The sequence below is a fragment of the Eurosta solidaginis genome, chromosome 2 (genome assembly GCF_040869045.1).
Source record: "Eurosta solidaginis isolate ZX-2024a chromosome 2, ASM4086904v1, whole genome shotgun sequence".
Lineage (NCBI taxonomy): Eukaryota > Metazoa > Arthropoda > Insecta > Diptera > Tephritidae > Eurosta > Eurosta solidaginis.
Genome location: NC_090320.1, coordinates 149587818 through 149612789, shown reverse-complemented (window position 1 = coordinate 149612789; position 24972 = coordinate 149587818). Strand labels below are relative to the sequence as shown.

The 24972-nt window shown below is 34.8% G+C and overlaps 1 protein-coding gene across 7 annotated transcripts in view; it reads left to right on the top strand.

The window, feature by feature from the left end:
* The window catches only part of cad (caudal), a 663489-nt gene that overhangs the window by 215210 nt on the left and 423307 nt on the right, over positions 1–24972 (top strand). The window lies entirely within an intron of this gene.

Genomic DNA, 24972 nt, shown 5'->3' with positions numbered 1-24972 from the left:
ATCCGCGAAAACAAAATTCCGAGCGAATATTTAGAATTGGGCTGTATATATATATATATGCCCCCAATAAGAGCTGACGATGCCTAATAAATAGGCCAAATAGGTGTCATATAATCAGAGTTTATTAGAGTGAAAAATGATGCCGCAAAGAGTTCCAGTAGAGTATAATATGAGCTGTTTAATAGCCTTTTAAGGCTTATGTCAGACTGTTATTTAGGCTCAAATGATATACGTTAATAGGTTCATATAGGACGACCATTGCAAGAAGAGAATACACTCGTTTCGGCCTCCCAAATGAGCTCATAGCGACTGTAAACGCTCCAATTTAGATATTTTTTCCTGACTCTTTTTTGACTTAACATTTTTTCTGGGTTAACTAAAATTTGGACAACGGTATGCATAATCGGGTAAAGATTTATTTAAAACGCTGGATTACGGATTAAAACTAGTTCAACCGATAGCGCAATGGATAACTACCCACCAATATATTAGAAATCGGTTACATTTCAAAAAATTATTTTTACCCTTCTTTGGGTAAATATTTGTGTGTTTACCCATTTTTACCATATATGACCAATTTACCGGGTATTTACAAATGTGAGTTGGTAGAGCAGTGTGGGAAAATTTTCTCGCTTTTACATGCTTTCGTTATGTGAACATATCGGAAGCATTAAAACAACGATGTGGTAATGGAATATGTGGACGAACTTTCACTTTTTCGTAACCAATGGAAAGTTCTTATTGAAGGTATGGCGTGGCAAAGGTTATAATGAGGAGTCCAGTTTCAACTAATCAGTCATTCACTTTTTTCTTTATTTTTATTTTTTGCACTAATTACTTTTGGTCCTTTAAGTTCTTAAACAATAAAGTTGTCTTTTATTCCTCTAAGACAGTTTGAATATATTACACCTTTTGAAAAATTGAGTATCTTGTGCTCTATTATTTCTATTTTTAACGAGGGTAAGAGGAAAATCATAGCAACTAGCTTTTGTGCTTGGTCGACGTTTTTCGTTTTGATTATTATGGACCCGTTACATATACACTTCACCAGAACACGTGGTATCTATCACTTTTTTGATAAAAAATTGCGATACATTTTTTAATGATTCCTCACTATCAATTCCTGACATTATAAGGTATCTTGGTCCTTCAGTGATAAAACTTAGTTTTCTTGTGTTGCCATATTCAATAATTGGACATGATGTGTGCCCTGTTTTTTCGGATGGTTTACCCTTTTTTTTGCACAAGCTTTATTTCACAGTATATAAAAAAACGGGTTTTTCATTTACTAACACGTTATTTTTGACTTCTTCAATGCTGAGACGTCCCTTCCGATCAGAGGATCGTTAAAAACTATGTATCTAAACAAAAATAATAACCTGTACTTGAAATTTTTGTACACGTGTGTGGAAAGTCGCATAAAAGCTGATGACTGACAGATAGTCAGGTGAAACTTCAGCCAAACTATTACTATTATTAAAAAAGAACAAAAACAAAGACTAAAATTGGTACTAGTTGTATAAATTTGTTAAAATAACAAACAAAATTTAAATACGGCAGTTTTCGAGTCTAGGTATTTCTGCCGTGGAAAATTTCTCTGTGAAAATTCATCTGCCTTGCTAATGTCGTTTAGAGTCGGCGTAAAACATGTAGGACCATACATTTTTTAGGAAAAATAAAAGGAGCACGATGTAAATTGGAAGGGAAGCTAGGCCTAAATTCTCTTCTGGAAATTTACTCCAGTTTACTTATATTCACATATGTACGTATTTCAGGTACAGGCTTAGTCTATGTACAGAAATGAACATTCTACATTTTGTAGTTAATTAATATGAAGAAATAAAAAATATTGTTGCTTAGCAATTTTTGAGAATTATTTGATTTTCCAAATTAATTTTTCTATACCAGTTTTTTTAACTTTTATTCTTCAATTTATTATATGAATTTTTATAATAATGAAGGAAATGTCCATGCATATTAGAAAGGGTTTTCTTTTGATTCGAAAAAAATTTTATTGTTTTGAGAAGAAGTTCCTATTTGATATTACCATTATGGAAAAAGTTTTTTTTTGAGTGTAGAATTGATATCTGTGTCACAGATTTCCAGAGCTCAGGGGGTCAATTCACATTCTATGAAGTTGTGAAGTGAAAGCATTTTTCGCCACTACAGCTGATATGCGATTCAGTTTGAAAAAAAAGTGATATTTACTATCAAATTTTTTCATTTAACGAATATTTTTTCAACGTTGAATTTGCCCGTGAAAAATTTAAATTAAAACAAAAAAATTTTAAAATGGCCAAAGTGGCGTAAATATTGCACGGCAAAGACCCTTGTCCGATATGGAGGAGAGAATCCTAAAAATTGGACATCAGGCATCCAATGGATGGGGACCATTCCCCAGAAGTGGGTTTACCTCAAGTGGTATGCATCACTCTTTATCACTGCTATATATATATTATATATGAAAGGAATGTTTGTTTTGGTTAGAAATTGGTATAGGGGTAGGAATACGAATAAGAACAGATACAAAAATACAGAAAATTCCACCCTTATCTAATTCCTAAGCATAGGAATATGGAGAGGAAGAAGGCATAAGAGAAGGAAAAGGGAACGGAAACAAAATTAAAAATTAAAGGGAAAAGGAAATGGAGAGGGGTAAGAGATCGGGATGGCGAACGAGAGAGAGGCTGAGAAGGAGAGGGATAAAAAGATGGAAGAGATGGAAAGGAGAAGGGGAAGAAAAAGGGGAAGGAAAGGAGAACGGAAAGAGAAAAGAGAAGGAAAAGGGGAAGGAAAAAGTAAATGAAAAGTAGGGGAAAGACAGGAAAAGAAAAACGGAACGGAACGGGAAAAGGAGAAGAAGGCGAAGGAAAGGAGGAAAGGAGAAGAAAAACGGAACGGAAAAGGAAAAGGGGAAGGAATAGGGAAAAGAAAGTGAGAGGAGAGGAAAGGCGGAGGGAGAGGGAGAGACCGAGGGAAGGAGAATGAGAGGGAGGGAGATTAAAAAATGGAGAAGAGGAAGAGCCATAAGAATGAGGATGAGGGCAGTGTATAAAAACATGCCAACGTGCTTATTTTATAATTTGCACATATGAGTAAATGTCATTGTTTCTTTATGCCTTTTCAGATCAACGAAGAAATCGCAGCTGTAAATACGAAGTCATCAATGACAAATTCTGATCCAACCCTGACTAAAATGGGCCAAACCTCGGTTAGGCATGGTCCTGATCCCGAAACTTTGGAGGAGCTTGCTCCAGTAGAAAGGGAGTGGAGGAGAGTTCGCTCAGCATGCAACGCGCCAGATTGGGATCGGTTCCTAGAGATGGAAAGAGAGGCATTAGATATAAAACGGCGAAGGCTTCATATAGCTAAAGGGATGCTAAATGCCCAAAAAGAAACCAATAAAAAATTAGACGCACTAATTGCCAAAATTCTTTAAAAAGTTGTTTATTATTCACTAGGAGATCCACTGATATGGGCTATGGGCTTTATGACTTCGGACACTCTTGCCTTCGACTTCATCCCTGACAGGACGGACTATTGTATGCCGATAACTGCTCCCTGTGCAACATTCACACCAGTTATTTCCCGGGTGAGCAATGGTGAAGAGAACTCATCCGGGAAAGGGGACCGGTTTACTTGTTCACGGATGGGTCGACTATGGACGGAACGGTTGGTGGGGGGCCTTTTGTCAAGAGCTAAATGTAAGCCGCAAATTTAAGTTGGCTATTCACTACATCATCTGACATCCTTTGCTCTGAAAGCAATGGAGAAGATTGTAGACCACGAGACTAGATCAAAGGCTCTCGATAGAATACCACTACATCGAGATCAGCATGCATATAGGACATACAGGTCGGCAGAAATTGTATTGTATCAGCTGTCCACAGAAATCCAAAGTACGCTGGAGTGCGGAGAGGTTGCGCTATGCGCATTTTTGGACATAGTGGGGGCATTCGACAACACGGCCCACAGGAGTGTGAATTGGGCACTCGAGAGAAGAGAGATACAACGTCCAAGCCGTATGTGGATAAACGCCCTATTGCGTACGAGGATTGCCGATAACTCAAGTGGGGACGGTACAGTAGAGATCAAAACAACGAAGGGATGTCCACAAGGGGGCATCCTGCACCCCTTCTGTGGAGCCTGGCAGTAAATGAAATTCAACAGAGGCTCTATAGGTGGACGCCTTTTCGAGATATCGCCATAAAGGTGGACCAGGGGTGACTCTAGAATGCGTTTGTACAATATGGGTATCAAACGAAAGGTGTTAAAGACTATTTTAAAAGGGAGCGGGCCTTAGTTCTATGGGTGGACGCCTTTTCGAGATATCGCCATAAAGGTGGACCAGAGGTGACTCTAGAATGCGTTTGTACAATATGGGCATCAAATGAAAGGTGTTAATGAGTATTTTAAAAGGGAGTGGGCCTTAGTTCTATAGGTGGACGCCTTTTCGAGATATCGCCATAAAAGTGGACCAGGGGTGACTCTAGAATGCGTTTGTACAATATGGGTATCAAATGCAAGGTGTTAAAGAGTATTTTAATAGGGAGTGGGCCCTAGTTCTATAGGTGGACGCCTTTTCGAGATATCGCCATAAAGGTGGACCAGGGGTAACTCTAGAATGCGTTTGTACAATATGGGTATCAAATGAAAGGTGTTAAAGAGTATTTTAAAAGGGAGTGGGCTATAGTTCTATAGGTGGACGCCTTTTCGAGATAACGCCATAAAGGTGGACCAGGGGTGACTCTAGATGCGTTTGTACAATATGGGTATCAAATGAAAGGTGCTAATGAGTATTTTAAAAGGGAGTGGGCTTTAGTTATATAGGTGGAAGCCTTTTCGAGATATCGCCGTAAAGGTGGACCAGGGGTCACTCTATATGTGTTTGTACAATATGGGTAACAAATTAAAGGTATTAATGAGGGTTTTAAAAGGGAGTGGTGGTAGTTGTATATGTGAAGGCGTTTTGGAGACATCGACCAAAATGTGGACCAGGGTGACCCAGACCATCATCTGTCGGGTACCGCTAATTTATTTATATATGTAATACCACGAACAGTATTCCTGCCAAGATTCCAAGGGCTGTTGATCTCGCCCTGCAGAACTTTTTCATTTTATTTTACTTAATATGGAAGATGCCAGACCCATTTTACAAAGGTTTTTTCTTAAGTTATATTAGGCGTCAATAAACCAATCCAATTACCATGTTTTATCCCTTTTTTCGTATTTGGTAGAGAATTATGGCATTTTTTTTAATTTTTCGTAATTTTCGATATCGAAAAAGTTGGCGTGGGCATAGTCGGATTTCAGCCCCTTTTTATACCAATACAAAGTGAGTTCAGATAATTACGTGAACTGAGTTTAGTAAAGATATATCGTTTTTTGCTCAAGTTATCGTGTTAGCGGCCGAGCGGAAGGACAGACGGTCGACTGTGTATAAAAACTGGGCGTGGCTTCATCCGATTTCGCCCTTTTTCACAGAAAACCGCTATCGTCCTAGAGTCTTAGCCCCTGCCAAATTTCACAAGGATTGGTAAATTTTTGCTCGAGTTATGGCATTAAAAGTATCCTAGACAAATTAAATGAAAAAGGCGGAGCCACGCCCATTTTGAAAATTTCTTTTATTTTTGTATTTTGTTGTTCCATATCATTACTGGAGTTGAATGTTGACATAATTTACTTATATACTGTAAATATATTAACTTTTTTTTTAAATTTGACTTAAAATTTTTTTTTTTAAGTAGGCGTGGTCGCTCTCCGATTTTGCTAATTTTTATTAAGCATACATATAGAAATAGCAGTAACGTTCTTGCCAAATTTCATCATGATATCTTCAACGACTGCCAAATTACAGCTTGCAAAACTTCTAAATTACCTTCTGTTAAAAGTGTGCGGTGCCACGCCCTTTGTCCAAAATTTTACAAATTTTCTATTCTGCGTCGTACGTTCAACTCACCTACTAAGTTTCATCGCTTTATCCGTCTTTGGTAATGAATTATCGCACTTTTTCGATTTTTCGAAATTTTCGATATCGAAAAAGAGGGCGTGGTTATGGTCCGATATCGTTCATTTTAAAACCAAATTTCATCAAGATACCTCAAAATTTACTCAATTTATCGTGTCAAAGGACGGACGGACGGACACGGCTCAATCAAATTTTTTTCGATACTGATGATTTTGATATATGGAAGTCTATATCTATCTCGATTCCTTTATACCTGTACAACCAACCGTTATCCAATCAAAGTTAATATACTCTGTGAGCTCTGCTCAACTGAGTATAAATAAAATAACTTTAAAAAAATGTTTAAGTTAAACGGTTTTATTGAAAACAATACTTACATGAAATAATAATAATACGAAAAGCTAGAAAATAATTATGTAGGTCCTAGGTACTAGTCATCGCACTCCTTATCAATCTAGGGCGTTGATCAGACGATTAAATAAAAGCGTTGGGCGCGTGAAATTTCTAAAAATGTGAGGCGTAGCATAACCTGATTAAGGTTCAGTTGGTTTTACTTATGACTATCAATAGAAATATGACGGGTCCAACGCTTTTATTTAATTGTCTGATCAACGCCCTAGATTGATAAGAGGTGTGATGACTAGTACCTAGGACCTACATAATTATTTTCTAGCTTTTCGTATTATTATTATTTCATGCTTGAAATATCTTATTCTCATTTTAAATAAATTGTTTTTATATATATCTTGTATTCTTTTTTTGTTCACCCCACTACTACTATTTATACAATGGAATTTGTTAAAACATGATGTGACATACAACACTATTTTTATTATATAAAATAAAGATGTCACTAACTATTCTCTAAGTAATGATATTGTAGACATGTAAAATTAAGCTATCGAATATGTACATACGCTTATGAGAATAATGAAATAAATAATAATCTAATCTAATGTAAGTATTGTTTTCAATAAAACCGTTTATCTTAAAAATTTTTTTAAATTATTTTATTTTCAAGTTTTTAGTCTTTATTTAATTGCCTATTATTTCTCATTCTATTTAGTTCATTTAGTGGCTCATTATTACAAGGACTCTTTCCTGACAATTTGTTACAACCTAAGACCTCAATACATAATCCTTCCAAAGACTTTACTCGACTCTGCGCCACGTATGCTTGTCCCTCCTCCGACTCCAAAATATTTGGATGTCACTTCTACTGGACTGTATGCAATATTTGTTCCAAATATGAGCCAAATCGGGCATCATAGGTCGCTTTCTATTCATGCATGTATTATGTGTTCCAGATGTGGACCAAATCAAATCGGACCACAAACACGATTTTTGTGAATATCTCGATCCTTGCGCCACCTAGCGGCGATTTTTTTTTGATAGGTCGCTTTCTATTCATGTGTGTATTATGTGTTCCAAGCATGAGCAAAATCGGACCACAAATACGATTTTTGTCAATATCTCGATCCATGCGCCACCTAGCGGCGTTTTTTTTCACAGGCCGATTTCTATTCTTTCATGTATTATGTGTTCCAAATATAAGCAAATGGGACCACAAATGCGAATTTTGCGAATATCTCGATCCATGCGCCACCTAGCGGCGATTTTTTTTCACAGGTCGATTTCTATTCTTGCATGTATTATGTGTTCCAAATATGAGCCAAATCGGACCACAAATGCGAATATATCGATCCTTGCGCCACCTAGCGGCGATTTTTTTCTTATTATTGCATTTTCATCGGGTTCTGAACTATATTCCAAGTTTCAAGCTTGTAGGTTATCGGGAAGTTACTTAAATTTCAATTACAAGATTCGTTCACAACGGCCGTGCGGCCGTGCATGCGGCCTGCCTGTCAACTCAATCTAAATAAAACCGTTTAAAAACAATTCGTTTTGAGAGCAAAGCTCATTATTTAATACAATTTGTATTCTTTTTGGTATTAGACAAAAAGTGCACACGGCGATGGTTACTAGAACATGTTTCTGAATTTCGTCATCGGATGGCGAGCTTCGAACTAAACCTGCATTTGAAAAACAAGACGATGACGAAGTGAAATTCAGAAACAAGTGCTTGTAACCATCTCTCTAATATAAATAACAAATCGTAATTCAATCTAAATATTTCAAATATACTACATGTTAACACCGTTCTATCATTTGGTGCTAACCACTTCTTATTGTATTTGTATCTGGATTTGTGTATAAAATGAATAAGAAAACTTATTACTACAAAATACTCAAACGAAATCATTCTTCCAAGCAGATATGCGTATATATACATATGAAGCAGCGAACAGAAAAGTGGCAGTGCAATTTTTATTAAATGACGTCAATTAAACTCTTTTGTTTTTCACTTTCGATATTTAAAAAAACCTTCTATTAAGCTTGAAACTAAATTTGCAAGAATATCAAACCCGTTTTCGACAAAAATTCGAGAAAATTTTACGAAAACTTCGACCTTTTTTTGGAGCTATATGAATTTCTTTAAGTATGCAATATTATAGCTCAAACAATTCTATTTTAAAAAGCGCAATATTTTATAATTCTCTAGAAATTCGCATTGATTTTTGATAATTTTTGTCCCGAAGCGTACTCAGATTTTCTCCCATATAACCAACAACTTTGTAAGGAAAATAATCTAAAACACGCGTCGAAAACAACACCCAAAAATCAGAAAGACCTTTAATTTTTACTTTTTTACCTAAAAGTTTATTGGGCTACAAAAAGGCATTTTCAAAAAAATTTAGCGAACTCCAGATAATTGAAGTTTTTTCTTAAAATATGGATAATATAAAATAAAATAATTTTATTGGCGAAATTTGGTAAGCATTGCCACACCAATTTTTCTGTTCTTTGCTGTAAGTACAAATTTCCTGAGAAACCACAAACATAATTCAGCCTAATAATCTATATATGCATAGTAGCCATTTAGTGTTAACCTCTTCTTTTTGAATTTGTATCTGCAAGAGTTTAACTTTCAAAAAATGCAGATCTTCGGACTGCTCTTCTACAGGTTTTTGCATTTTCGACTTATGGTCAGTTTGTGACATAAGCTGCTATAGCCTTAGCAAATGAATTTCGTTAATATTAGACATTTCTATGGCAATCTGCTGCTGTCTTTCGTTAATAACATCAACCTTTCTGGCATTTCTTTTAGGGAGATTCTGCAGTCCCATTACCAATATATTGCTGCAGCTAGGTACTGCATTTAAAGCACTTGGATGATCTTGATTTTGCAAATCTGTCGAATTTGGTGGTTGCGAACATGTTTCATCTGTGTTAGACCCTGGCAAGGTATCCACATTTGGCACTGTGTCGCTATCCACAAGAATTTTGTTTTCCTCCAACTGCAACGTTATCATTGACTGCGTTAGCAAATCACCCTCATCCAAATTCGGAATTTCTGCAACATTACCTGTAGTCGCGGTAGCTTTTCGCACTTCTGCAACTGCCCTTCGAGCTTCTATTTTCATCCATGTCCACTGTTGCTTCATTCGTAGAATATCCCTTTCAAATCCAAGATGCCTGCATATCCTTTTTGATTGCCTCCCACGCATTCTTTTATTCGTCACCATTCGCAAATATTTTTGCTTATTTTCAATAACATATATGTGGCAGTTTTATAGTTCCCGCAAGCAGTCTTTCTCGTGCTTACTCCAGTTTTGTTCTCTTTTATTGTTCTATATTAATAAATACAAATTTCAATTAATTAACGAGGTTAAAATACATTTTTTATTAACAAAGTACTTACTTTCTGCATTTTTAGCAAACAGGCACAAGAAATAAATAACAACAAGCAAACGTCAGACGAGTGATTTGACAGCATTGCGTAATCGATTTTTTTTATGCAATAGAATTTTGCCTAAAATAGGCTCCGTTACAGCATGCCACTAAACTGACTATGCTATACTTAGAAATGAAATATACTCTATCTTTTTAGTGCCGCACCAAGTGAAGCATACTCTAACTCAGGACTATGAATATCCCCCAATAGTTTTGCTTTTCCATACTATATGGCGATCCTGCTAATGATTCTGGTGGCTGACTATTCAGCCTAAGTTCATTAACAAGGATTGAACTGGCTGATTATTCAGCCTAACTATAAATTGAACAATTGCTTTTTTAAAAATTACTGGTGGATTATTCATGAATAAAACGAGCAACAGTAACGTTTGAATTGGTATACAAAAGGAATCACAGCAAAGGAAGTTGGTACAAAAACACAAATCTACGTCCTTAGCCAGTCAGAAATGTCCAATGCGAAGCATGCGAAGTGGAATAATATTTAAGAAAGACGGCCAGCCAAAGGCATCATATATAACGTTTGAATTGGTATACAAAAGGAATCACAGCAAGGGAAGTTGGTGCTAAACACAAATCTACGTCCATAGCCATCCAGGAAAGGCCAATACGATGCATACGAAGTGGAATAATTAAAAGAGGCGGTTTGAAGCAAAAAAAAAAAAGAGGACAACAATACAACGAGCAGGAAATATTTATTATAATAATAATTACTTTTAAGTAGGTAACACTAACAATATTCCGGCAACCTAACGGCTGCCTATTGACAAGCAAAACTTCAAATTTTTGCTGTAAAAACTTTTTTACTAATTATTGAGTTGTGTTCCCCGAAGACGACATACAAAGTCAAAGTCAGTTTGACCAAGTTTTTAATAAATTGATTACAAAATAAGGGAAAATCACCATGTAGGAAAATTAACCCAGGGTAAACCTGGAATATGTTTGTATGACATGTGTATCAAATGGAAGGTATCAGAGAGTATTTTAAAAGGGAGTGTACCATAGTTCTATAGGTGGACGCCATTTAGGGATATCACCATAAAGGTGGACCAGGGCTGACTCTAGAATTTGGTTGTACGATATGGGTATCAAATGAAAGGTGTAGGATTTTGCGTCATGCCCACTATGTAATACATTTGCGGCATTACGCACCATTAACTTCTATGGCAATACATTTTAGTAATAGCATAATCATATTACAATATCATGCGACATAAATTACATTGACCTAACACAGCGGTTCGCTAACATCAATGGAATGCCAAATATGAAACCTTTGTCAGTTCACACCTAACGAATTCTGCCAAGTCACATACTCCGGTCAATACACTGCCGATCGTCAATATTAGTTTGTCACCAAAATATTTACATACAACCAATAATGTGAATTAACCAAATATTCACATACAAACATTTTACATGAATATCAATCTGCTGACTTTGCCTACAAATCTACATGTATGCATAGTACTAATACAAATCTACATGTATGCATAGTAGTAATACAAATCTACATGTATGCATAGTAATACAAATGTACATATTTTTAGTTTGTTAGTATTAGGATATTTATGAATGTATAGGTTAAGAAATTAGCTATAAAAGAGAAAGAATTTCTTTAATAAATTCAATTATTATCAGACTTCCAAAGTCAAACATTATTTTCATTTACTTCGAATATTTCATGGCGATCCTGCCAGCTTGATCAGAAATCTGCAAAAACTGCTAAAAGATCTTGCTGGAGGAAAAGATCCTGCCAGCTCAGATCAAACATCAGCACAACTGCTAAAACGATCTGACTGGAAAAGATCCTGCCAATTCAACCTTTAAGCATAAAATTTGCTGAATAAGCGGAAAATTGCTAAAGGCGATCATCTTGAAGGAAGAGCCTGCCAGATCCTGCTAAATATCTGAAAGGCTAAGGTAATTAAAAGTAATTATCAAAATCCCAAAAAGGATTCAAATGAATTTTTTCGAAAACAACTATTTAATTGTTGGCAAGGATGCAAGTGACCCCATTTCACAAGAAGTTTGTTTGCAAGGATGCAAGTGATCCCATTTCACAAGAAGTTTATTTGAAAGGTTGGAAGTGATCCCATTTTACAAAAAGTTTATAACAACGGGCGCATAGCAGCGAATGCATAATCGAGTGGAATATACACTTCGGATCCAAAAGGTACGCATGGCAGCGAATGCATAATCGAGTGGAATATACACTTCGGATCCAAAGGCACGCATGGCAGCGAATGCAATTGAGTGGAATACATATTTCGGAGAAAAAGGACGGTACAGCAACAATTCCAATCCTGACTAACATCAAACTGGCAGCTATATTATGTATAAAAATCTTTATAATTTTTATTAGAATCAATTGAGCGGCCTCAGGGACGCTAAGCCATTAGCAAAAACGAAAGTTTTTGCTTAGGATTTTTTTTTCTTCATCTATCTAAGTAGGAATAAAATTAAAAAGCAAATTTTAAATATTAAAAGCTAAAGAAAATTTTACACTATCGATGAAAATGACATAGAAATTAATATTTTGTAAACTGAAAAAGAAAAATAATAATAAAATGCTAAAATTTTTTTAAGCTAACTAGATAACAAGTAAAATGGAATGGTTAGGACATTTAAAAAAAAAAAAAAGTCAGTTAACTTCCGATAGTTTCATCTGTCCCTTTGGAAAAAGCCCATAGGACATTTTAGAAATTTTTTCCAATGGAAAGGGACTTTCCACATTTTCCCCTCCAATGGTGGGACGAAAATACATTACACACTAGGGAAAGGAATTAGAAGGGTTAAAGAAATGGTAGAAAATAATAGGAATGGAAAGGGAACTCACAATAGAAGATATAATAAATCCCACAACCGAGAAAGAAGAAATAATGAGAATGGTTAGGAGAGTGTTCCCCGAAAATTCTAAATGTTAAGCTATAGTAGCACCTAATATTTTTTTTTCTCTGAAAATTAAAATTAATTCTAAAATTTTTTTATAAACTATATTACGCTAATAAACCTAATAAAAACATAAGATAAATAATAAAAACAAAATTTTATTAAAAATTAAACTTAGTTCATTTCTCAGAAAGATAATTATAGAAAATTTTCAGCATGGCTTGGTGGACAAAAATAGCCCAAGGCATAATGATAGCGATAGCTGGCTATGAATTCGGTAAAGAAACCTCTGAAGAGGAAATAGTTAACAACAAATTGATAAAATATGAGCCACAAGCCCAAGAAGACACAAAAACGACAGATATATGGCTAGGTGCTTTAATATGCACGATTGGGCTATTAATCATAGCGATAGCCGCTATACTTAAAAACTATATGAAATTTAAATATAGGCAAATGAATAACGTGCAACAGCGCGTCTAAAATTTTTTTTCTTCTACACAAGTTTCCAAACTCAAAGCTGAGGAAGGGCAATAAACAATTGAAGTAAAATCTCAAATAGTAAGTCTCAAAATGTCACAATCGACAGTAAAGGCAGCTCTGCCTAAAGCGAACAGCAAATCAAAAATTTGCATAACACCTCTGAATGCTCCTGACAAAAATAGTCATGAAGCAATAGAAAACTCTAGGACAGTGGAAATAAGCAAACCCCAAGAAACAAAATATACAAAAATTTTAAAAACCAGCTCATAACAACAAGCATGAAGAAAATGTCACAACGAGAACCTATATACATATATATATATATTAAAGCGCAATTTGCAATAAAAAACTAGTCGCGCTCGTTTTCGTCTTAGGATAGAAAAATGGTAGCGTAGAAAATTTTGTTGAGGAAGTTATTTACTTAGGACAATATTCGACCAGGCATAAAAGAAATGCCGGCAATCCAGGACTTGAAATTTATAAGGCAAACACAGTTGTCCTGAGGGAAAAATTGGTGAAAATAATTGAATAATTACTGCAGTAGGCGAATTTATAAAATAATAATTGGTACCCAAGTTCTCTAAGATCAAATAATTGTACTAACCACGAGGTTGTGCATGTGACAATCCCGGTATAGAAATAAAAATAATTCTTCATAAAAGTCATGACGATTCTGTCTTGGTGGCCGCCGCAGAAATCGCATGACACACAAGATCAAAGATATTGCTGGAAAATAGGGAAATTATCGAAAATATAAAAATAACACCACTAAAAATACCTTCCACTCATCCATTAATAGAACTACTATCAATACGTAGCTACCCCGCTCTTCCATCAGCAACCCCTGTATTGTATATACAATTTATTACAGATTTACCTTATTATGAATGAAAAAAAAAAAAATTCAAGTGAAAAAAAAAATTTTTTTCTTTCCTTGAATAATATGCGGAATTAGTTTAATAAAATAAAATGAATACAATCATTTATTGCCTAGGTCTCATAAGGTCATATTTTTACATATTAGGAAAATACTTTACTTTAACCCCAATAGATTAGAACATATTAGTAGGAAAATATTTTTAATCTAAGCCTCGGTAGATAGATAAACAATAAAAATTATTACGGTAACTTATATACATAGAAAAATTTCGATAGGAAAATAGTTTGCATAATTTACTAAATAATGATAGGAACAATACAGATAAGGAAATAATAGTCCATAAAAATAGGCTTAAACCCACTTAAAACTTAAAACATAATCGTAAAATAAGCATTCCAATTTACTCGCTTAGTTAATAAAAATGTCTAAAGACAAGCGGATTTTAAGTGAGTGCACACATTTAAAATCCGGCTGTAAAATAAATAGAATAAGTAAAATAATCGTTAAAATTTAAAATTTTTGAAAAAAAAAGATTTGTGTAAAACATTGAAAAAATATATTAAAAAAATGTAAAAATAATAAAAGTATCAAGGTCAGCATATTAGAAACAAAGTACACAAACTCTTTCACTATAATATCAAATTACAACAAAATACCAAAATCATTTAAAATTAGAATCATTTAAAATCATTTAAAATGCGAACAAAGAGTCTTATACAATTGTTCACAAAACAATTATATAATACTCTTTTTCTAAGGCGGATGGTGTAGCATTATGCGTCATGCCCACCTATGCAAAAAATTTGCGGTATTATGCACCATGAGTTTCTATGGCAATACATTTTAGTAATAGCATAATCATATTACAATATTGCCAATGCCGAATATGAAACCTTTGTCAGTTCACACCTAACGAATCCTGCCTAGTCACATACTCCGGTCAATACACTGCCGATCGTCAATATTAGTTTGTCACCAAAATATTTACATACAACCAATAATGTGAATTAACCAAATATTCACATACAAACATTTTACATGAATATCAATCTGCTGACTTTGCATACAAATCTAGATGTATGCATAGTACTAATACAAATCTACTTGTATGTATAGTAGTAATACAAATCTACATGTATGCATAGTAATACAAATGTACATATTTTTAGTTTGTTAGTATTAGGATATTTATGAATGTGTAGGTTAAGAAATTAGCTATAAAAGAGAAAGAATTTCTGTGTTATGATAGGCTTTTCTTGACCATAATATTGCTTTTAGTGCAAGTAAAACTCCACTATTACGTCCCAGCGTTTCGCTAAGCACCTCAGCTTCCGCAGGGGCGAAACTGCATTTATTTAAATATTTTTTCAATTTACCAAAGTAATTTGACATGAAATTATAAAAATGGTTGTTTAAAATTTCAACAATGTATCAAAAATTAAAACCAAACAAAAAACAATAAACGAAAATGGACTTACATACATATACATATATGTTAAATTTTCTATTACAAAAACATATCGCTAATACCATCTATATGTGGTACAATTGTCAAACTAAACAACAGAATTTAAAGGCATAACAAATAAGCCGCGGAAAGGCAATCCGTGTCTTCTTTTATGTTTACTGTTTTGTCTGTTTGCGAAGATATCGTCTACATATTTAACCAGTAATTTTATCTCGATGTTGTGTAGTATTTTAATTTAGATATGGAGTCGTTGAGTAAGTCGTCCATGAATATATCTGCGATGGTTGGCGACAGAGGGTTGCCCATGGGCATCCCAAATGTTTGGGCATACAAAAGAGAAATTTCCAACAAATGTTAGAATTCTGTCTTAAAGAAAACAACTACTTCGTTTGGGGTGAAAAACTGTATGCCCAAACATTTGGGATGCCCATGTTCAACCCTCTGTCACCAACCATCGCAGATATAGTCATGGACGACTTACTCAACGACTCCATGTCTAAACTAAAAACACTACACAATATCGAGATAAAATTACTGGTTAAATATGTAGACGATATCTTCGCGATAGTGAAAAGAGATGATGTGGATACTATCCTAGATACACTAAATAAGTACCACAATAAATTAAAGTTCGATCTTGAAACCGAAACGAATTTTAGCATACCCTTTTTAGATACACGGGTTCATAGATATAATAACATTCTGACATTAGATTGGCACACAAAACCTACCTCGTCTGGCCGCCTGATAAACTTCTTATCAGCCCAACCCTTCAAATACAAAATAAATACCGCAAAAAATCTTATCAACAAAGTCTTAACTATTAGCCATCAAAACTTCTGGGAAGCAAACATAAGAAAAATTAAACAAATTCTTACAATCAATAACTTTCCAAAAACACTTATAGACAGCCTAATTCGAGAGAAAATGTCAAATGTTGAAAATAATATCAATACAAATACAACAAGAACCACAGCTGATCAACCCAAACAGTATTACAGTGTTGAGTACATACCTAGATTAACCGAATACTTCTACAAACACATTACGCCTAACAACAATAACATCGAATAATACATTATCTAGTATCTTCACAAAAACCAAAACCCTTCTCAAAACTTCACAACAAAATAACATTGTCTATGAAATACCATGCAAAGGTAAAGAAAACGAAAGCTGCGATAAAATATACATAGGCACGACTAAGCGAAGTCTGGGAGTCCGTCTAAATGAGCATGAAGCAGACATAAGGAAAATGAAAATCAACACAGCGCTATCGCAACACACCACATCAAGCGGTCACTCAGCTGATATGAAAAATGTCAAAATATTAGACAAAGAGAAACGAGCAAAAATCAGATACACTATAGAGAGCTTACGAATAATGGAGAAAAGGAACAAAACAGTAAACATAAAAGAAGACACGGATTGCATTTCCGCGGCTTATTTGTTATGCCTTTAAATTCTGTTGTTTAATTTGACAATTGTACCACATATAGATGGTATTAGCGATATGTTTTTGTGATAGAAAATTTAACATATATGTATATGTATGTAAGTCCATTTTCGTTTATTGTTTTTTGTTTGGTTTTAATTTTTGGACATTGTTGAAATTTTAAACAACCATTTTTATAATTTCATGTTAAATTACGTTGGTAAATTGAAAAAAATATTTAAATAAATGCAGTTTCGCCCCTGAGGAAGCTAAGGTGCTTAGCGAAACGTTGGGACGTAATAGTGGAGTTTTACTTGCACTAAAAGCAACATTATGGTCGAGAAAGAATTTCTTTAATAAATTCAATTATTATCAGACTTCCAAAGTCAAACATTATTTTCATTTACTTCGAATATTTCAAAGGTGTTATTGAGTATTTTAAAAGGGCGTGGGCTTAGTTCTATAGGTGTACGCCTATTCGAGATATCGTTATAAAGGTGGACCAGGGTTGACTCTAAAATGCGTTTGTACAATATGGGTATCAAACGGAAAGTGATAATAAGTATTTTAAAAGGTAGTGGGTCTTAGTTCTATAGGTGGACACCTTTTCGAAATATCGCCATAAAGGTGGACTAGAGGTGACTCTATAATGTGTTTGTACGATATGGATATCAAATTAAAGGTATTAATGAGTGTTTTAAAAGGGAGTGCTGGTAGTTGTATATGTGAAGGCGTTTTCGAGATATCGACCAAAATGTGGACCAGGGTGACCCAGAACATCATCTTTCGGGTACCGCTAATTTATTTATTTGTGTAATACCACGAATAGTATACCTGCCAAGATTCCAAGGGCTTTTGATTTCGCCCTGCAGAACTTTTCATTTTCTTCTACTTAATATGGTAGGTGCCACACCCATTTTACAAAGTTCAATTACCATGTTTCATCCCTTTTTTCGTATTTGGTATAGAATTATTGCATTTTTTTCATTTTTCGTAATTTTCGATATCGAAAACGTGGACGTGGTCATGGTCGGATTTCGGCCATTTTTTATACCAATACAAAGTGAGTTCAGACAAGTTGGTGATCTTAGTTTAGTAAAGATATATCGGTTTTCCCTCAAATTATCGTGTTAACGGCCGAGCGGAAGGACAGACGGTCGACTGTGTATAAAGACTGTCGACTGTTAGAAAGACGTTCACTTTTTAAAAAAAAAATTGTAAAAGTAAAATTTCAAGAAAAAATTGAATATCTTTAGAGTATAGAAGTAAATTATATCAACATTCAACTCCAGTAATGATATGGTGCAACAAAATACAAAAATGAAAGAAAATTTCAAAATGGGCGTGGCTCCGCCCTTTTTCATTTAATTTGTCTAGGATACCTTTAATGCCACAAGTCGAACAAAAATTTACCAATTCTTGTGAAATATGGTAGGGGCTTAGATTCTAGGACGATAACTGTTTTCTGTGAAAAAGGGCGAAATCGGTTGAAGCCACGCCCAGTTTTTATACACAGTCGACCGTCTGTCCTTCCACTCGGCTGTTAACACGATAAATTGAGCAAAAATCGATATATCTTTACTGAACTTAATTCACGTACCTACTAATAAATTAAAACAAAAATTTGGTCCTAGAATCTGTTTTTCGGGTACCCCTTGGGGTGGAGTAATAGGACCAAACTTTGGTGAGGGTTTTATTTTTACATCAAATAGAAACATTTGAGAGGATAGAAGTTGGACAACATTTTTTTGAAGCACCCTAATATGCACTTTTTCATATGTACCCACATATGAAAAAGTGCATATTCGAAATACAAACTTTTCTCTGATTTTCGAAAAATGGGATAGCGAGATGTATTTTATAAACCGTTATAGTAGCAAACGTATCATTTTGTGCTAACACATACACAATCAACACATTCATGCAACTAAATTTACTCAAATCATTTGTAGTAAGTATCATTGTGAATGATAACTAAGTGTGACATCTTCTGCATAGACGTCAAAATTCCAAAGTGATTGGATCACCTGATTTGTAATTGACTATCGCTGTCTCATTCTGTATCTCTTTCTATCACCCGCTGAAGATAGGCGCCGCCATATTGCACACCCTGTCAAAACGCTAAAAAGTAGCCATATTGAACATCCTGTCAGGCAGTTGACAGATAAGATATCTCACTTAGTCATCATTCACAATGGTAAGTGTACTCGCTAGCATGAATGTATGTTCCAGCGTTGCCACTTGCGCAATTTTTTTTGTTCCAAATTTTATCAAATCTAAAAAAAATTTATCAATTCGTTTCACCAGATTGATACATAGTTTTTGAGTCATTTCGTCTGCATTTTATATAAATAATGTGTGAATGAAAATTCTGAATTTAATAATATTTAGAACAAAATATCACCACACTATTTTGGCTTAAGACTAAAGCCAGCAGACACTTTGTGAAAACACGAACTACAGTTTCCGAACGACTTGAATAGTTTATATTGCATTTATTGGCAATTTATTCGCCCTTATTGTCATTGTCGTCGTCAACATTGTCGTCGCTTTTCAGTCGACGTCACATCGTATCGACGTCGTCGTCACTTCGACACTAAGTCGGTATTGGCTAGGCTTGTTGAGACGACGAAGACAATTTATCGATAAAACGAAAGGAAAATATGCCATTTCTAGATCAGCTGTTCGATTTTTGTTACTAATTCTGTATCTTTTTTCGCGATTTGAGATTTGTTTAAAAATTAATTTCAAGATTTTACAAAAATATTTTTTTATGACAGTAGTGCCAGTTCTATTGACGAAAATAATAAAGAGGAGCTTAGACTCAGTAGAAAAAAATTAGGAATAGCTCCGATGTATTTCGTTTGCCAGACAACAAGTATAACAACTTTCGGGAGTTTTAGAATTTATTAACGTTTCAGCTGGAAATATTTTACTTTATTTCAGATTTGAAGACTTTTCATCTCAATAAATCTGCTTTCAGATATGTTCTGGAAACGATTCAGCCTCATATGAAAAACGAAATCAGGACAACGGCGATTTCAAAAACAATAAAATTGGTAGCAACGCTGCGATTTTTGGGGCAAGGTTCCTATCAATCAGTTTTGGAATCGGTTATATGTCCTCTTTGGATAAAATTTCATATGAAAGGGGCTGAACATACAGAATGCAAAGAGTATTTTTTCCAAAAAACTGGCTTTCCAGGAGTTATTGGCTGCGTCGGTGGAACTCAAATAAAAATTTTGGCCCCTAGAAAACAAGACCTGCATCTGTACTACAACAGAAAGGGATTTTTTAGTTTAAATGCCATGATTGTAAGAAGAGATAAACTTTTAATTGGCTAAATAATAATTTTTTTAACAAACAATTTAACAGATTTGTGATCATAAGTTGCGAATAAGGTATATGGATACTAGGCATGCGGGTTCGGGCCATGATTCCCTCATATGGAACATTAGCAATGCTAGAAGAATTCTGCGAGAACGATACGATGCTAGAGGGCGTAACTTCTGGCTTTTAGGTAAGAACCAACTACACACAATTTAAATCATGTAATAGTTATATATAATTTTTTTATATTTGTAGGTGATGCGGGCAATCCTCTAGAACAATTTATTATGACATCGTATCGAAGCACAACAGAAGGAAGTCCCGAGGCTATTTTTAATACCAAGCACGCAAAAGCTAGAAACATAATTGAACGTACTATTGGCGTACTAAAAACCATTTTCGCTGTTTGCTAGCTACACGTCAACATCACTATACGCCACCTAAAGCCACCCAAATTGCTAATGTATGTGCAGCTCTTCATAACATATGCATTGATTTTAGTTCTCGCCCTGCAAACGATGATGTACACAGTGAAGAGCAGAACATAGAGAATAGTGAAAATATTGATGATGTAGAAAGTATCGTGAATATGGGAGCATCACAGATTAGAGAGAAAATTAAAACCTGCTTTGTATAGTTTCAGACTGAAACTTTCAATTCATTTTTAATTATGTACATATATATATTAAATTCAGTCGTCTTCATAACTAATATCACAAAACAAAAATAATTCAGTTCTTTAAAAATAAAAAGTAATTCAGGTACTTTAAATAAAATAACTATGTACATCAAATAAACGGAAAAAAATTCATTTTCTTAAAAATAAAGTATATACATAAAAATCAGTCTTCCTGTTTTTTTTCTAAGTTCTTAAGTTTAGTTTTTGCTAGTTTAATTTTTATGGCTTTTAAATCCATATTCATTTTGTGAAGTTCTACTTCCCTACATTCTTTTTTCTTTAATATCTTTAGCATTTCCTCCTCAATTGCGAGAATTTTTTTTGGTACCGTGCCGTATCGCGTAAAGGGTACTTAATTGAACTTAGCCTGTTCGTGGCATCGGTAAGGTCCCTCCCTTGCATGCTACTGTACTTCTCTAAAAGATCGTCCCTGCCTTTTTTTTAGATTTGTATACCCTAGTAGCAGCAGGAGTTTGGGATTTGCTTCTTTCGACCGTTGAAGTACTCGGGCAATCTTCGGAAGGAAAACCCGGTGGATGCAGTTGAACATCAGACTGCCTGTCGAATTGCAGCAAGTTGGCCACGGCCTCTTCCAACGGACTTAGCGTAAATTGTTTATTCATGCCATCACCTGTTGCATTGCATTCTTCCATATTTTTAGCCCGTTTTTTCTTCACTTTAAATTTTAAATCTCGCCATACCTGCAGAGTATGATTTCATTAAAAAGTGTGCTCTATTAATTGAATTACTTTAATCACTTTTTGCCAACCGTCGCTGTCTCTTAAAGGTTGTCCCAAAGAATTTAATTTTATGTTGATCGCTTCCCACTGCTGTTTAAAATTTGCTGGTGCAATACCTCTTTGGAAGCCTTTTGCTAGGCAAGGATTTTTTTCTATCTCAGCTATAAAAACCTCGAAATGTTGCGCACTCGTTATTTTCATTTTGAATATCTAAAAAAACAATGCATATTATATGCTTGTATGTTTAACTAATTAAAAAAGAAATGTTTTACTTACAAATTTTCCTTCTAAAAAATAAAAAATAAATGTAAGGCGCGATAACCTCCGAAGAGATCTAAGGCCGAGCTTCTCTTCCAACTTGCGTCGTGCTCCTATTGATTTTCCCTACAAATCGGCCGGATGTTTTATGCCGACTCCGAACGGCATCTGCAAGGCAGATGAGTTTTCACTGAGAGCTTTTCATGGCAGAAATACACCCGGAGCGCTAGCCAAACACTGCCGAGGGGCGACCCCGCTTAGAAAAATTTTCTTCTAATTGAAAAACTTTATTTCTAAAATTTTGATGTTGCTTTGCCCGGGGTGTGAACCCAAGGCATACGGTGTGGTAGGCGGAGCACGCTACCATCACACCACGGTGGCCGCTTCTGTCGTCAGTAAAAACAGCGTCGACGAAAATGGCGTCGTGTGATGGCGACGACGGCAGCAAATTTGCTTAGCCAATACCACACATGTGTCGATAGTCGTCAATAGTTATCGAAAAGGACAATGGCAATATCGAATTTAACACGTCGTCGTTTAGCGACGACGACGACAATGACAATAAGGGTGATTACCTAAAAAGAAAAAAAATATATCGCTGAGTCCGGTTCCGTGAAAAGTGAGTGTCTGCTAGCTTAAGACTCAAGCCAGCAGACACTTCGTGACAACACGACGTACAGTTCCGACTACAGTAATTTATGCCTTATTTGTTGCCTAAATGTTTCGTTGTCCTGAAAAAAATTTCTCTATACCAAAAGGAAGAATTTAGCTTTTTATATGAAATGTGATATGCCCTAATTTTTATTTAAAGGCGGATAATTAAATCAACCTGTGATTTATGTATTGCATAAAGAGTGTTTTTAAGTTTCTAAAATTAATTATCGATTATTTGAAAATCAATAAAATTGCTGAATATTAAAAATTTCTAGTTATACATCAAGCAAGGAATAGGTAAATAGAAAGAGGAAAATAATATTTTTCATAGTTTTCAATCAATTTTTGTAAAACTGGAAAATATCTCCACTGCCATCTAACTTAAAATGTTGATGAAAACAAAAGTTTAGTACATTGTGCTATAATTAAATGTTGCGATATAAATTAAAAAATACTTACTTCTTGATACAATTTTTCACACTCGCGGTTTAAAGAAATTTCGACTAAATTCGTATAAAAATAACACAAAATTCACTTTATTAATAAATAATTTTTTATCACATTTATTTAGAACGCACTACTTTTTGAGCCTATTTACAACTGAAGATATTCCTCAGAGCAACCTCTTTAGTTAACAAATCGCGAAACAATAAAACATCGAATTCGGCAACGAATAAGTGCAAACCATCAAAAAATTGTACTACATGATAATTCCTTAAAAAAAACATTCATATGTTCATACCCCACGCATACCCGTTAGAGCAGGAGTCCTGCGCGCAAGTTACGTATAATTCCGCTACTCCACCAAATAAGGTCAATAGCTCGCCAAGTTATATAAGTGCAGAGTCAGCAGCAGACGATATTGACCAATTCATTTTAAAAATCACAAATAAACAAAAGTATTAATATCCGGTCTAAATTAAAGTTGCAAACTGGCAATTCTGGGAATTCTGCTATTTAACAAAATATTAAGTACACAGCTAGTTAATTCTACTTAGTAAGCAATAATATCATTCAGTTAGCAATAAGTATTAATATTATTATCAGCAAATTGTAAGTTTCATTATTGATGGTAATAAAGTGAAAGTTCAGTTTGATTCAGAGTTACACCCTAGTCAGTCGTGTTGATTTTCTTAAGCGTATTCTGCCTTTGGTTTATATATTCCTTTTTAAAAAGTCCCGCCGCGACGTAAGCAACGAATCTGGCGCAGTCGAAAGTCCTTTTAAAATAAAAAGGATCGGTTACGGAAAACGTTCCCCTTAAAATATATAATACTAATTAACACCCGTATACAATCCTGCGATTCCGTAGTCAACTCAGGAGTTGGCCGGACCCTCTAGGATATGAAATAAATAAAAACAAAATAAAACTTGCTATCAGCAACAAAAAGTGGCAGTGCAGTGATCACAATAAACTTGTAGAACACCACCCACAAAAGATTAAAATAAGTGGCAGTGCAGTGATCACAATAAACTTGTAGAACACCACCCACAAAAGATTGAAATAAGTGGCAGTGCAGTGATCGCAATAAACTTGTAGAACACCACCCACAAAATATTGAAATAAGTGGCAGTGAAGTGAACGCAACAGGATTGCAGTGCACCACCCACAAATAGCGGACATAAATAAAAAGTGATAGTGCAATAAAAAAAAAAAAATAGGCACAGCAAGGCAACGAGAATACGACTTAAGAAGGGTAATGGCTCAGGATCCAGCTCAACTAATAGATGTAAACCTGGTGGAAGAGCTGGCCAGGCGAGAACAGCAAATAGAGCAGCTTAGAAATGCCTATATCGAGTTGCAACAACAACACCAACAACAACGGCAACCTCAAAGACAGACAGCGGACCAACACCGAATTGATAGACTATTTAAAAGCATCAACCAACTTCCTATATTCACCGGCCAAGGCGATGTAACAGTGAATTCATTCTTCTGCAGTACGGAATATTTACTATCAACAATCAACGATGAAGAACTGAAGAAGGAGGCAGTAAGGACAATTTTTTATAAAACTGTTCAAGGCGAAGCAAAAAATGTCATCATTAACATACCTCAACCGGACAACTGGGGGATGATAAAGGACACATTAAAAATGAGATTCAAACCTGACACGGAGCCGCATGAAATATACCGGAAAGTAACTAACCTGCGGGTAAATACGGTGAGTGAACTAGCGGTAGAATTACAAAATATAAAATATAAGGCAGATGAATTGATTGTGTATTATAGAGGAGGACAAGGTATCGACCTCACCAATATCGAAAGTTTGTTAGTAAATACGTCAAAAGAGATGACACAGGGTACCTTGTTAGATAAAATATACGAGTGTACACAATTAGGGGAGATAATAAAAATTATGAACCATAGA